We start from the raw sequence: 13,345 nt of genomic DNA, 5'->3' as shown, positions 1-13,345 counted from the left end.
AGCCCAGGAGTTTGGGGTTGCAGTGAGCTATGATTGTGCCACTGCACTCCAGCCTAGGTGACAAAGGAAGACCCTGTCTCAAAAATAAATAAGTAAATAAAAGAACGCTCAAGCACCCTGAGGCGACTCTGCTTACACAGGTATGAACATACAACATTCATTTTAGGAAAAGGGTCTCCAATCAGGAATCTAATGATGTGTTCTTGGGGTTCCAAGACTTCAATGAGGCTTCTAAATTGAGTGTTTTCTTTGAGCTGGCATTATTTTTTAAGAGCTCTTCCCAGCTTTGAAGGCAAATGGTTTCCTTTTCTGTGACCATTCAAAATTAAAAGGCATTCTCCTAGAATAAAACTTGAATTTCTGAAGTTAGGGTTATGCAAGACTGAGCATCAGGCGGGTCAGTTCAACCGTCAGCCTTTACTCCCCTGGCCAGGTCCTGGGACCACATAGGGGTGGTTGTCTGGTGTGGGTGTCAGAGTACAGGCAGGGTGAGAAGGATATCCACTCAGAGCAAGGAGGGGTAGTGATGGGAGACTGGTTATATATGATTCAAAAAGCAAATGTATTTTAGGTAATCAGAGCCAGGTTTCTCCCTGCTAGAGAAGGGAGTTACACGTATGGAAAGAGAGAAAAATAAAATTAACCCAATGGTGTTGGATTGGATTTGGAGGTATCAGTGTGAAGTCATGGTTTTCCAGATAGATATGCTTTCTAGCTCTCTCCATTGAGAGAGCCTGGAAGCCACATCCCAATAGCAATGAACACTCCAGTCTTGGCTTCTTCAAGCCAGGGTCCCTTGTAGCAATAGCTGATTCCAGGCCTGGGATAAGGAACGTACAAGATGAGCTTGGAACAGCTTGCTGTGCCAGAAAGTAAATCAGTGCTCAAAGAGTTATGGGGACATGTCAAAAAGACATAGAAGTTATCCCATAGGGGCCGTGGGTCACATCTGGATGACTCTGTGCATCAAAGTAAATAACAGTAATGACAGATTATAACTCACTGAATAAAATAAGAAACCATGAGTCCAAACTGCTAGGGAGGGATCGAGCAAGGGAGGGAGGATTTGATGAGGAACAGTATAGTTATAGAGTCTCAAAATACCTCCCTACAAAATACATGTTCATTACACATGGAAAAGGAATCATTTTCTGCGGTAATTTTCCTATGGGGAAGCCTGGTAAGCACCATCAAAGTGATCAAAGCAAAGATCACCAGTAATGGGACAAACTGAAGTCACATGCCACCTGACAGGATGCAATGAGAAAAACACAGTGTCACCCCGGTAGTATGCTAAAGATTTCAATCCTGAATCTAATCATAAGGAAACATCAGACAGACCAAAAGTGAAGGGCATTCCACAGAATAACTGGCCTGTAATCTTCAAAGGTATCAAGCTCATGAAAGTGAAAGGACTGAGGAACTGTTTAGTCTGAAAGAGACGAAAAGACATGACAAAGCAAGACTTTAGAGATTAGAGTCATGTATCCATGTTCATTTCCTGATTTTGTTGGTTGTGTTGTGGTTATGTAAGGGAATGTCCTTGTTTATAGGAAACACTAAAATATTCCCTCAGGAAAAAATAGAGTATGTGTATTCTACTTGCAAGTGTCTGTAAATTTAAAATTGTTTCTAGAAAGTTTGTCTTTAATCTGCCCACAATAAAACTCCGAAGATAAAAACTTTTTCAAGTAAGCAATGCTAAGCCTTCAAGGAATGAATAATCCCTACTTCATCCAGTTCCTCCATACCAAAATCAAAGTCGATGTAGTAAAGGAAAATTGCAAGTTTATAGAACCTACGAACATGTGTGTAAATATCTCAAATGAAATATAAGCAAAGTCTAGGGCGCGAGGCTCTGGGAGCCTTTCTTGAGTGCCACCTGGCCAGCCCTGCGCCCCTGCCTGGCCCTCTCTGCGTGCCCTGTGGCATGAGGCTGTGCTGGCAGCAGTGCTGTCTTGGATCAATGGGGTGAGGCCCCTGGAGAGGTGGCAGAGCACAAAACAGGAGGGGCCCGGGGCCTGGGACACTTCCTGGAGCAGAGTTGCCAAAATACCCCTGAATTCCCTCCTCCAGACCTGTTTCTGAGAAAGACATAAACTCTTCTTATGTTTAAGATATTAGTATGTTGGGTTTTCTGTCTTTTACAGCCAACCCTAATCTTAATATTGGACAATAACATATTAAAGGAGAAAAGCCATATTTTCATATCATAGATGAAAAAGGGTACTTAATAAAGCTCAATGTTAATTCACAATCGAAAAAGAAAACAAAAAACCTCTTAGCAAACTTGCAAGAATAAAAACTTCCTTAACTTCATAAAGAATACCTGCAAAACCCCAAAAGCAAACATCATATTCAACAGTGAGTTGTTTTTTATTAAATCCTCTTTAAAATCAGGAACAAAACAAGGATTCCTTCTGTCAAAAACTGCTATTGAATTCTCTTCTGAAACCCCTAGCCAGCACAATAAAATAAGAAGAAATGAAAGAATAGAGATATGAAAGGAAAAAACAAAACTCTGTTTGTATGTAATATTATTAACCACATGGAATCTACAAATCATCTGTAAATAATTAAAATAATAGGGTTTAACAAAACATGTGAACATGAGATATCTACATAAAAGTAGTTGCATTTTTATATACTGGCAACATGAAGTTCAAAACTGGGGCCGGGGGCAGTGGCTCATGCCTGTAATCCCAGCACTTTGGGAGGCGAAGGCAGGAGGACCACTTGAGCCCAGGAGCTCAAGACTATCCTGGGCAATATAGTGAGACCCCATCTCCACACACACAAAAATTAGCTGGATGTGTTGGTGTACACCTGTAGTCCCAGCTACTCAGGAGGCTGAGGCAGCAGGATCGCTTGAGTCCAGGAGTTCGAGCCTGAAGTGAGCCATGATCATGTCACTGCACTCCAGCCTGGGTGACAGAGTAAGACCCTGTCTCTATAATAAAAAAAAAAGTTCAAAAATGCATTTTTAAAAGAGATGCATTTATAGTAACAACAAAAATTAAAATATCCCTTGAGACAAATTTAACAAAAGACATGCAAACCCTTTTATGAAGGAAGATTGTAAGCTTTACTGAAAATAATTAAAGAAGACATTTTAAAGTGGGTAGATATTTTGGTTGGTGGATTAAAATGATCAATGTCGAATAATTGATTTATAGATTCCATATTATTTCAATCAAAATTCCAGGAGCTCTCTTGGAGAATTTTGCAAGTTGATTCTAACTTTTTTTTTTTTTTTAATAGATGAGCAAAGGGCAAGATACTCCCAAAAAAGAAAAATAAGGTGAGAAGTCCTGCCCCACCAGCTATGGAGATTTATTATAAAACCATAGAAATTAAGAAAGTGTGGCCGCCGGCAGAGGTGGCAAACAAACAGATTTATGGAACAGAATGGAGACCCCAGAAATAGGCCCCTGCACATATGGAAACTTGATAAATGACAGCTGCATTGCAGATGAAGAAAGAACTAGTCACTGAATGGTGCTGACACTTCTGGAAAAAATGAAATGTGATCTGCACCTTACACCACACACACAAATCAATTCCAGGTGGATTAAGGGCTTAACATGTGAGAACCAACTTTTTTTGTTAATATTAAGAGAAAATATAGGAACATTCCTTTATGAATTTAAGCCATGGAAGAACTTCTTAAACAAGACATAAGAAAATGCAAATATAAAGGAAGAAGTGCAATAAATTTGACTACTATAGAGTTTAGAACTTCTGTTCATCAAAATATATCATAAAGAAAGTGAAAATACAAACCACAAAGTGGGTGTCACAAATTGCCTTTTCCAGAGATGACTGCAACAACAGCTCCCATCTTGCATGAGCTTTTAGAACCCTGCCACTCCCCAACAAGAGGCAGAGTTTATGTCCTCTCCCCTTGAACCTGGGCAGGTGCTTGTGATGGCCCTGAGCAGTAGGGTATGGTCAAAGTGATGCTATGTGACTTCTGATGCTAAGTCATACAAATACAGTACACTTCAGCCTCCATCCCCTGCCTCTGGCCTTTTTCTCCCCCGACCCGACCTGAACTATGCAGGTGACACAGAGCTGCATTCCGGCTCAGACCCTGATCAGATACCACACCTGATACACTAATGTTCTCTTGGGCTTGGCCTCCTCCGGCTGTCTCAGCAAAACCTTTCTCCGAGTCCACCTACCCTGGAGAACTGCCTCGGCCCTACCTGGGGGCAGGCATTTTCACAGTCCCCAACCTGAGAGGTGGAGTGAGACAACACAGAAATTAAGGCTTATCTGAGCCGGACTCAGTGGCTCACGCCTATAATCCCAGCATTGTGGGAGGCTGAGGCAGGTGGATCACTTGAGGTTGGGAGTTTGAGACCAGCCTGGCTAACATGGTGAAACCCTGTCTCTGCTGAAAATACAAAAATGAGTCAGGCGTGGTGACAGGCGCCTGTAATCTCAGCTACTCGGGAGGCTGAGGCAGGAGGATCACTTGAACCCGGGAGGTGGAGATTGCAGTGAGCCAAGATCATACCACTGCACTCCAGCCTGGGCGACAGAGTGAGACTCCGTCTCAAACAAAAACAACAAACAAACAAACAGGAAGTTAAGACATACCCAACATCTATTTGTGCTAATTCATCAGAGATAGAGGGGTGGGCTCAGCAAACCCACGTGGGTACTGTGTCCTCACTAGCTGCCCAGTGCTGTCTCCAAGGTCATGCCCAGTAAGGGTGGAAAAAGGTTTGGACTTGGAGATTTTGAGTCCTCGCTCTGCCCCTGATGTGCTGTGTGACTCTGGGCATGTCACTTTGCCTCTCTGGGCCTCAGCTTCCTCAGTACCAGGATTCTTGTGTTTATCATTTTTATGCACATTATACCTGACAGGGTCCTGACATGTGGAGTAGGTGCTTCATAAATGGAGTTAAAAGAAAGCTTTGTTCTCCCCACCTACGCCCCATTATGCCCACCCAGCAAACTTCTACTCGTACTCATACCCGTACCCATCTCATATGTCACCTCCTCTAGGAAGTCTCCCTTGACTCAGCAAGTCACCTCTATCGCAGCACAGAACTCTGCTCCCACCTCAGACAGCCTGGACTGTGATCCCTCTGAGAGCAGAAATCATGTCTGAACCATCTCTGGGTCCCACGTCCCAGCCCAGGACCTGGCACCAGGGAATGGCTGTTGGACTAATTATCTAATCAGCACATAAGAAAACTTGCTCCTTCAAGAGGATCCTGAAGGGATTCTGGCTGAAGGCCACACAGCCTGTTCCCAGTCAGCGGGGAGCCCCAGCAGCCCGGCTCCTCTGAGAGGCCCATGAGCGAGGCGAGCCACGAGGCTGCTGGGGAAGTCACTGGCATCTGGACGCTGCCTCCTCAGCCGAACCCATGACACACATGAGACTCTCATTTACTCACTTATTTTCCAACACTGGCAATACTCCAATAGTGGCATATTTTTTTTTCTGTTAAGTTCTGCAGACATAGATGAGGATAGTAATTGGCATCAATGCCAACTTAAATACATCCTCATGACTTTCATATCTTAGCCAAACGGCACAGGGAAACTCCCACTGCTCCGCCTGTGGATTGCCCATGGCAGTGCGGACTCCCAGGTTGCTTCCCTGGGCCTCCTGGGCCACCCGCCTCTCTCATCCGAAGCTAAGGTTAGCCTTAGCTAACCTTAAAATAAAGGTTTAAAAAAAAAAAAAAACCAAAATAAATACCACATTTTATTTTAAAATAAAATAAAATCTGATGTCCTGAGATTTGATCCTGGTATTTGATCACAGACCCTCGGCCTGTTTCAACCCAGTCCAGCTCAGTTAGGGGTGAACTCAGACCCAAGGCAGCCCATGGACCATGCGCCAGTCCCTCTATAAGACCCCTGTAGGAGCCAGTCTGTCCCTCTGCTTCTCTGCCTGCTTCCCCATTTGCATACCAGTGCAGCCTGAGACACCGTCTCAGAAACACCCCTCCAGCTGCTGGTCAGAGAGAGGTGAGAGAGGGGAGACTGAGGCAGGAGACCAGTGCTGCAGATGCTCTGATGCCCTGCCCTACATCACCCAAGGCCACCCCAGCTGCAATAAACGGTTCTCACACTGTGACAGCGGCCCACCCATGTGCCACCCTCTCTCTGCTTCTCTGTCCAAGAAGATAAGGGCTTTCACATGAGCCTGTTCCACCCTACAGATACCTCAGGGTGCCCAGTGAGACCAAGTTTGTTTCTCACATATACTTCATTGTTTTTTCTCCTCATTTCCTCACTGCCTGCTTTGCTTCTAGGAGGATCACCCCCCCCCCCCCACCCCATATACTACATAACCCAAGTCCTTATATCAGGGTCTGCTTTTGGGGGATCCTAATGAAGACAGCCATGGAAGAGGCTGAGGGAATGGTGCAGAGGAGAGATAACCATGTGAACCTGGAGAGGGACTGTGAGGGCGGAGAGAACTGATTGAACAAGCAGAAGGGGTGGGACCTGGCAACTGATTAGATATGGAAGGTGGGGTGAGAAAGAGGGAGGAGGCAAGAGTTATATCCAGGTTTCTCATTAAAGCAGCACCTTTCCTGTGAAACTATAAGGAGGTATGGTGGCTCACGCCTGTAATCCCAGCCCTTTGGGAGGCCAAGGAGCGTGGATTGCTTGAGCTCAGGAGTTCAAGACCAGCCTGGGTAACATAGTGAAACCTTGTTTCTATAAAAAAATACAAAAATTAGCTGGGTGTGGTGACTTGCACCTGTAGTCTCAGCTACTTGGGAGGCTGAGGTGGGAGGATTACTTGCACCTGAGAGGCAGAGTTTGCGGTGAGACTGTGCCACTGTACTTCAGCCTGAGCTATATGTACTTATGAATATATTGCATATACTTATTAATATCCTTGTGAGATATTCATAAGTATATTGATCATGTCAGAAAAGGGATTTAAGGTGGCTTATGAGTTTTCATAAAATTACAAGATGGTGTGAGTACAGGATTGTACATTTAATCAATAGGATGTTAAAGGCAATTATCAAAACAATGACATAGAAGAAAGTTGGCCGGGTGCGGTGGCTCACACCTGTAATCCCAGCAGGCAGGTTGAGGTTGAGGTTGCAGTGAGCCGTGATCACTGCACTGCACTCCAGCAACAGAATGAGATCTCTTTTTTTTTCCCTCAAAAAAAAAAAAAAAAAAAAAAAAGGAAGAAAAGAAAAAGAAAACAGCCTTTATAAAGGAGAGCTCATTTTGGGAGTATGTATGTACATGGCTATGTGTAACACATTCCAACCACAGAGCACTCATATGTGCAAAATAAGTGGTAATTTTATTTTTCTAACTAAATTTGGTTTCTATTATGAGCCACCATTCTGTGAAGTGGAAACTTAATCTCAATCACTTCTGGATCCCCCCTCACCTCATTTTCCCTATTCCTACAGGTAGGTCCTCCACTATATCCATCTACAGTGGTGTCCCCTGACACATCCCGTCAGCTTGTCTGAGCCCTGGCTGTCAGTCCTCACTGGTCATTGCCTGGTCAAGCCTTGTTCCCAGCCACATGGCCCTTCTGTTCCAGGCAGCTTTCTTGGCTACTACAAGGTCCTTGTGGTAGGCAGACAAAATGTCCCCCTTCCCCAAGATATATTCACTTCCTAATCCCCAGAACCTGTTAGTGCTGTTATTACCTTATATGGCAAAAGATGAATATTGCCTTATAGGGCAAAATATGCGATTAAGATGAAGATCTTGACAGCAAGAGCTTATCGTGTGTTACCTGGATGGGTCCTAAATGCAATTGCACATGCCCTTACAAGAGGCAGAGGGAGATGAGACAGATTCACAGGGAAGGCCATGTGCAGATGGAACCAAGAAAGATGCAGGAAAGCTTCCACCCTGGAACCCCAGAGGTCGTGTGGCTCTGCTGACACCTTCGCTTCAGCTCCCTGAACTGATTTCAGATTCTGGAACCAAGAGAAAACACATTTCTGTTGTTTTAAGCCACTCAGTTTGGTGTCATTTGTTACCACAGGAAACTGACACAGCTGCACGTCAGTATACTGTGATTGCTTCCAGGTGTGTGTAAACAAAGGTGCACCTGGGATGGGGGTTCCCCGAGGCTTTCCATCACTCCCCACAACCCTCTGGGGCCCAGGACTCCCTCTGCTGCCCCAGACCCTTTCCAGGGGTGTGGGACATTTTGTGAAGCTCTCTCAGGCCCATTTGCCTGGACTTCTCTCAGGCATCTGTGCTCTGCTAGCCAGGACCGCAGCGGGCTGTCAGGAACTCGAGTGCCCTGGCGCCTCCCAGGTTCTACTGAGAGGGAGGGCACAAGTCCTCCCTGCTCTGGGAGTCCCAGCACCCCTCAGTGTCCATCTCTGTGTGGCTGGTTCTCACTCATTCTCTTCCTGGGACAAAACTGGGGAAGGCAGGTGGCGCAGGACCCCTTCTTAGCACCCACAGTTCCTTGAAACTCTCCCTTCCCTCCATCAGAATATTTTCTGACTGGCCTGGAAGCTGGGTTGCTTGACTCTTCACCACTTCTTCCAAATGTGTTGCTTACACTCAAACCCCCAAAGCCAAAGGCCTTTACTGTCAGTGTTCCACCGCGGCATGAAGGCGTGGTCCCCAACAGCCCAGGTGAGAGTGAAGGTCATGGGTTAAAGAAACTCTGGAGGAAGGGGAATAACGTTTAATAGTTCAATTGTTTTTTCTAGCTATGCACACACACACGTACATACATATACACACGTACCTATGTATATGATCGGAGAGAAATACTACAAAAAAGATTAAAATTGCTTAGCTTTGGTTCACAAATATTTACTTCATGGTCCCTTTCCTGTACATTTCCCCAAATACCTAACAGTAACATGTATTGTTTCTGTAATTGAGGAAAAATTGTTATTTTAAAGAAATTGTTTAAAGGGCATAACATTTAAAACAAAAATTTTAAGTAGGCATGAAAGAAACAAGTGCAAGAATAAAGCTGGAATTGCTTAAAGACCAATGCATTTGCCATGGGGAGAGCACATGCTTTGCTTCCCACCTCCCAGCAGCCCGTAAGCATGAGAAACGCAGCCACAGTGTTCATGAGACTGAAACAGACCAACTGCTCAGAAGGACTGCTATTCTTAGGCCCAAAAGCAGACAGACATTTCTGCCAAGGATCTGTTAGACACATAGCATTAATCTAGTTTTTAAAGAGGAAAGTGAAGCTGAGTGCTGAGATGATTTGCCCAGAGATGCAGCTACCGAGATGGGCAGCTGGGGTTTGAACCCACAGAATAGCCATGAGGAGTGATCCTTTTAGAATATGTCACATCATGTCTCTTCCCTGCTCAAAACCTTCAATGGCCCAGGCCTGGTGGCTCACACCTGTAATCCTAGCACTTTGGGAGATCAAGACGGGTGGATTACGAGGTCAGGAGATGGAGACCATCCTGGCCAACGCGGTGAAACCCCGTCTCTACTAAAATACAAAAAATTAGCTGGGCGTGGTGGCATGCACCTGTAATCCCAGCTACTCGGGAGGCTGAGGCAGGGGAGTTGCTCGAACCTGGGAGGTGGAGGTTGCAGTGAGCTGAGATGGCGCCACTGCACTCCAGCCTGGGCAACAGAGTGAGACTCCATCTCAGAAAAAAACAAAACAAAACAATACAAAACAAAAAAAAGTTCCCTCCAATGGCTCAGGTCACTCAGGGCAAAAGCCAAAGCCCTTACCATGGCCTGTAAAGCCCTGGTGAACCTGCAGTAACAAATAGCCTGACCTCCTGCCCTAATGCTCTCCTATTCCCTGCCACCCACAACAAGCCAGGTGGCCCCACCTTAGAGCCTTTGCCATGGCTGTTCCTTGGCCAGAAACATACTCCCCACAGACTATTGGATGATGAAGTCCCACACTCTTCAAGCCCTGGCCCAACTGTCCTTCTAAAGAGACCTGCACAATTTAAAATTGTAACCCACCCCCTTTCCCCCCACACTCCCCCTCGCACTGCTCTATTTTTATCCGTAGTGCAGTCATTTTCTAACATTCACTGTGTTTGCTCTTTGTCATCTGCTCCCTCTACTGGAAAGCAAGCCCCACAAGGACAGGATTTGTGACTTTTGTTCACTGATGTCACCTAAGTGCCACAGACGGAACCTGACACAGAGTATATATATGCTCACTAAGTTTTTGTTGAGTGATTGAGCAATGCACAGAGAATGCTCCCCACATTGCCTCTCACACAGGGAGGCTCAGAGAATATGGCCCTATTTAGCTTGTGCAGGTCAAGGTCAGGGCCATGCCTCTCACATGTGTTACGATGGATGGGTCAGGTCCTGCGTTAGGCACTGGGGATCAACATAACCCAGTGCTCAAGGACTTCTCATTCTGATGGGGAATACACACCAACTAACACAACACAGAAAGCAAGACAAATTTTTATTGAAGGAAAAAAGTATCACCATAAGGAGATAATTTATATGCTAAAATCATGCTGGGCATGTTTGTACAAGTTTTCTCACCAAATGCTCATAGGACCCACAGGTAGGTACAAACAGCACCATATGCAAGCAAGTAAACGGAGACTCATTGAGTCAGGTAACCTGCCCGAGGTCAGGTTGGTGTGGGAACCGTTCCGACCCGGGGGGATCTTGGGGAGTTGCAGTAGAGCTGAAGGATAGGTAAGATGTTAACAGAAAGAGAAGGCGGACTGCACATCCCAGGTGGCAGGGACAGCAGAACCAAGGCAAAGACGCAGTAGCCTGTGAGACGTACTTAAGGGCAGCTGGAATCAGGAAAGGGCAGGTCTGTCTGCTATGCCGCCTGGACCCATGCTGAAGTGGGACAAGAGTCTGGTGCTCAGCCTGGGGATAGAGTGTGCCCAGGCTCACTGCTGAGATAGGGAGTGAAGCCTGTAGTCCTGAAGACAGCCTCACCCCTCCATCCAGGCCCTCAATGGCAGGACTGGCCCTCTGACCCTGGCCTCCTCGGGCCTGCTTCAGGGTACAGCATCCCCAGATTTGCATCTCTGGCTCTCAGCAGTCACCCTGGCCACTTGGTCAAGAACCTGCAATAATAAGTTGGGCACGCTGACTCACACATGTAATCTCAGTGATTTGAGAGGCCGAGGCAGGAAGATCACTTGAGCCCAGGAGTTCAAGACCAGCCCAGGCAACAAAGCAAGATGCCCATCTCTACAAATAAAATAAAATAAAATAAAATAATAATAATAATTTGCTGAGTGTGGTGGTGTGTACTTGTAATCCTCGAGCTAAGGAGGCTGAGGCTTCAGTGAGCTATGATTGCACCACTGCACTCCAGTCTGGGTGACAGAGGAGACCCTGTCTCTTAAAACAAACAAGCAAAAAAACAACCTGCAAAAAGTCTCCAGGCACCTTCACTCAATCTGCTGTGGGCTTGAGGGCCACTAAAAGGCAAGCCAGGCCCTTTTTCCATGCTCCTTAGCAGTTTGGGCTTAAGTGGGGCATCTGCCCCAGCATTTTGTGACTCTTGATTTTTTATTTTAAGTCTTGTACTAGGATTATCATAATTTATATAAGGGCAAATGTGCATGAGCACTGACTGTGCACTTTCTTATTCCTTATTCAATTTCATTCTCTTGACAAGTTTGCAATGTAAGTTTTACGTCTCCATTTTCCTGAGAATCTGTGATATATGCAAAGCCACAGGTGATCAGTGATTGAGATTCAGTCATTCATCATCTCCTCATCCCTTCATTTGTTTACTGTTCAATTCTTTTTGAGCATCCCCCTGGCCAGCCACAGAAGGCATAGATGGGATTTGAACACAGATACCCTGACTCCTGGCTTATTCTTTTGTCAGGCTTTCAGATTCCTTCCCAAGTAACATTTATCAAGAGCCTGCAGTGTTGGAGGTTTTATCCATGTCTTAACATGTAATTCCTATAACAGTGTACCAGGAGGGAATCTGCTGTCCCATTTTACAGGGAAAAAACAGAGGCTCAGAAAAAAGAACTCATTTGCCCGAAGCCTCCCATTGGCAAGGGGCAGAGCCCACGATCCCACAGGGCTGAATCTAACCTGTTGATTCCCACCTCAGCATTCACATTTCGTCCCATTTTTCCTTTCTGTGCCTTGCCCTCTCATGCCTGGGTTCTCCTATATCCCTCGGACTGGGTTCTAGAGTGAAAACTGAAGTAGCGAGATATCTAACAGCCCAGCTCCCAGAGGGCTCTGCGGGAGAAAGGCAGCAGAGGAAAGCATTCCCCAGTGTGTGTATGTTTGGGGGTGGGGGCATAAGTGCAGCCCCTGTTCTGGGGCCTCCTCCCTCGCCAGGCACTGGAGCAGTCAGGGACTGGAAGGGACCAGGCTGCTTCATGCAGGGTAGGGGTGGGGCATCTCCAAGCCGGCAAAACTCAGATGACCTTGGCCATGGGTCACAGCCAGTCCCTTCTCCCCCTCGGGGAGGCAACGCTGAAATGTTGTGGGTCCAGTACACTCCCCCAGCTGTCCTGGGGCACACACCCGACAGAGGTGTGTGGAGGAGGTTGGGTGGGAGAGGGGATTCAGGCTGGTCAGGGCAGGTTCAGAGGCGGGCCTGGTTCGGAGAAACAACCACCCGTCAGCCAGGCTTGGGGAGGGGAAGGCCAGAGAAGAGGAAGGAGGAGTCTGGAGAAGGGAGAGAAAGACGTAGAAAACCATGCAAGGAGAGAGGGCAGGAGTTGGCGACACAGGTACCGGAGCGAGTAGAGACACAGAGACGAGACAAAAGACACCAAAGACAAAGCCAGAGACGCACAGCCTGAGAGGCAGAGCCACACGGAGAGAACGGAGCGGGGAGCAGGGTCAGAGGGTCCTGACGGCGCAGAGGAGGACGCGAGAGGACACAAGAGGGACTTTCCCCAGGGGCAGGGAGAGGCCTTGGGCAGCTCCTCTGCTGGACTGGGCTGCCTGCCTGCTGGACTCCGGGAAGGAGGCAGTGACCACACCCATCTGGAAGCTGTCAGGTCCCTCAAGGATGAGGGCGTTGGGAGGAAGCCAGATATGAGCCACGTCGATGTGAGTGGGTAGAGGGGGCAGGGAGGTTGCAGTAGACCGGGTTCTCCTGTCTGGAATTTTTCAGTGGGGAAAAGAGAAAGAGTCTGGCAGTTTGGGACTCTTCTGGAGAAGGCCTGGGCTGGGCGGGTTGGTCAGAGAGAAGGCCAGCTCCCCAGCTCCACCTCTGTATAGATGGAAAACAGAGCCCTAGAGAAGGGAAGTGACAGGCCCAAGGTCACAGTTTTCAGGTCATCTTATCATTCATTCATTTATGCACTCATTGATTCAGCAAACATTAACTGAGCCCAGTACTGTGTTAGGTTCTAAGGGAACATAGATGAGCATTAGGTGGTCTCTGCCCCAGAGCCCA

General features: G+C 46.8%; 1 pseudogene; it reads right to left on the bottom strand.

Moving 5' to 3' along the window:
* Positions 1 to 10,983, bottom strand: part of LOC104665194 — a 67,820-nt pseudogene extending 56,837 nt beyond the window's left edge.
* Positions 10,984 to 13,345: the final 2,362 nt, after the last annotated feature.

Source organism: Rhinopithecus roxellana, chromosome 15, assembly GCF_007565055.1.
Source record: "Rhinopithecus roxellana isolate Shanxi Qingling chromosome 15, ASM756505v1, whole genome shotgun sequence".
Taxonomy (NCBI): domain Eukaryota; kingdom Metazoa; phylum Chordata; class Mammalia; order Primates; family Cercopithecidae; genus Rhinopithecus; species Rhinopithecus roxellana.
This window is presented reverse-complemented; position numbering and strand designations above follow the sequence as displayed.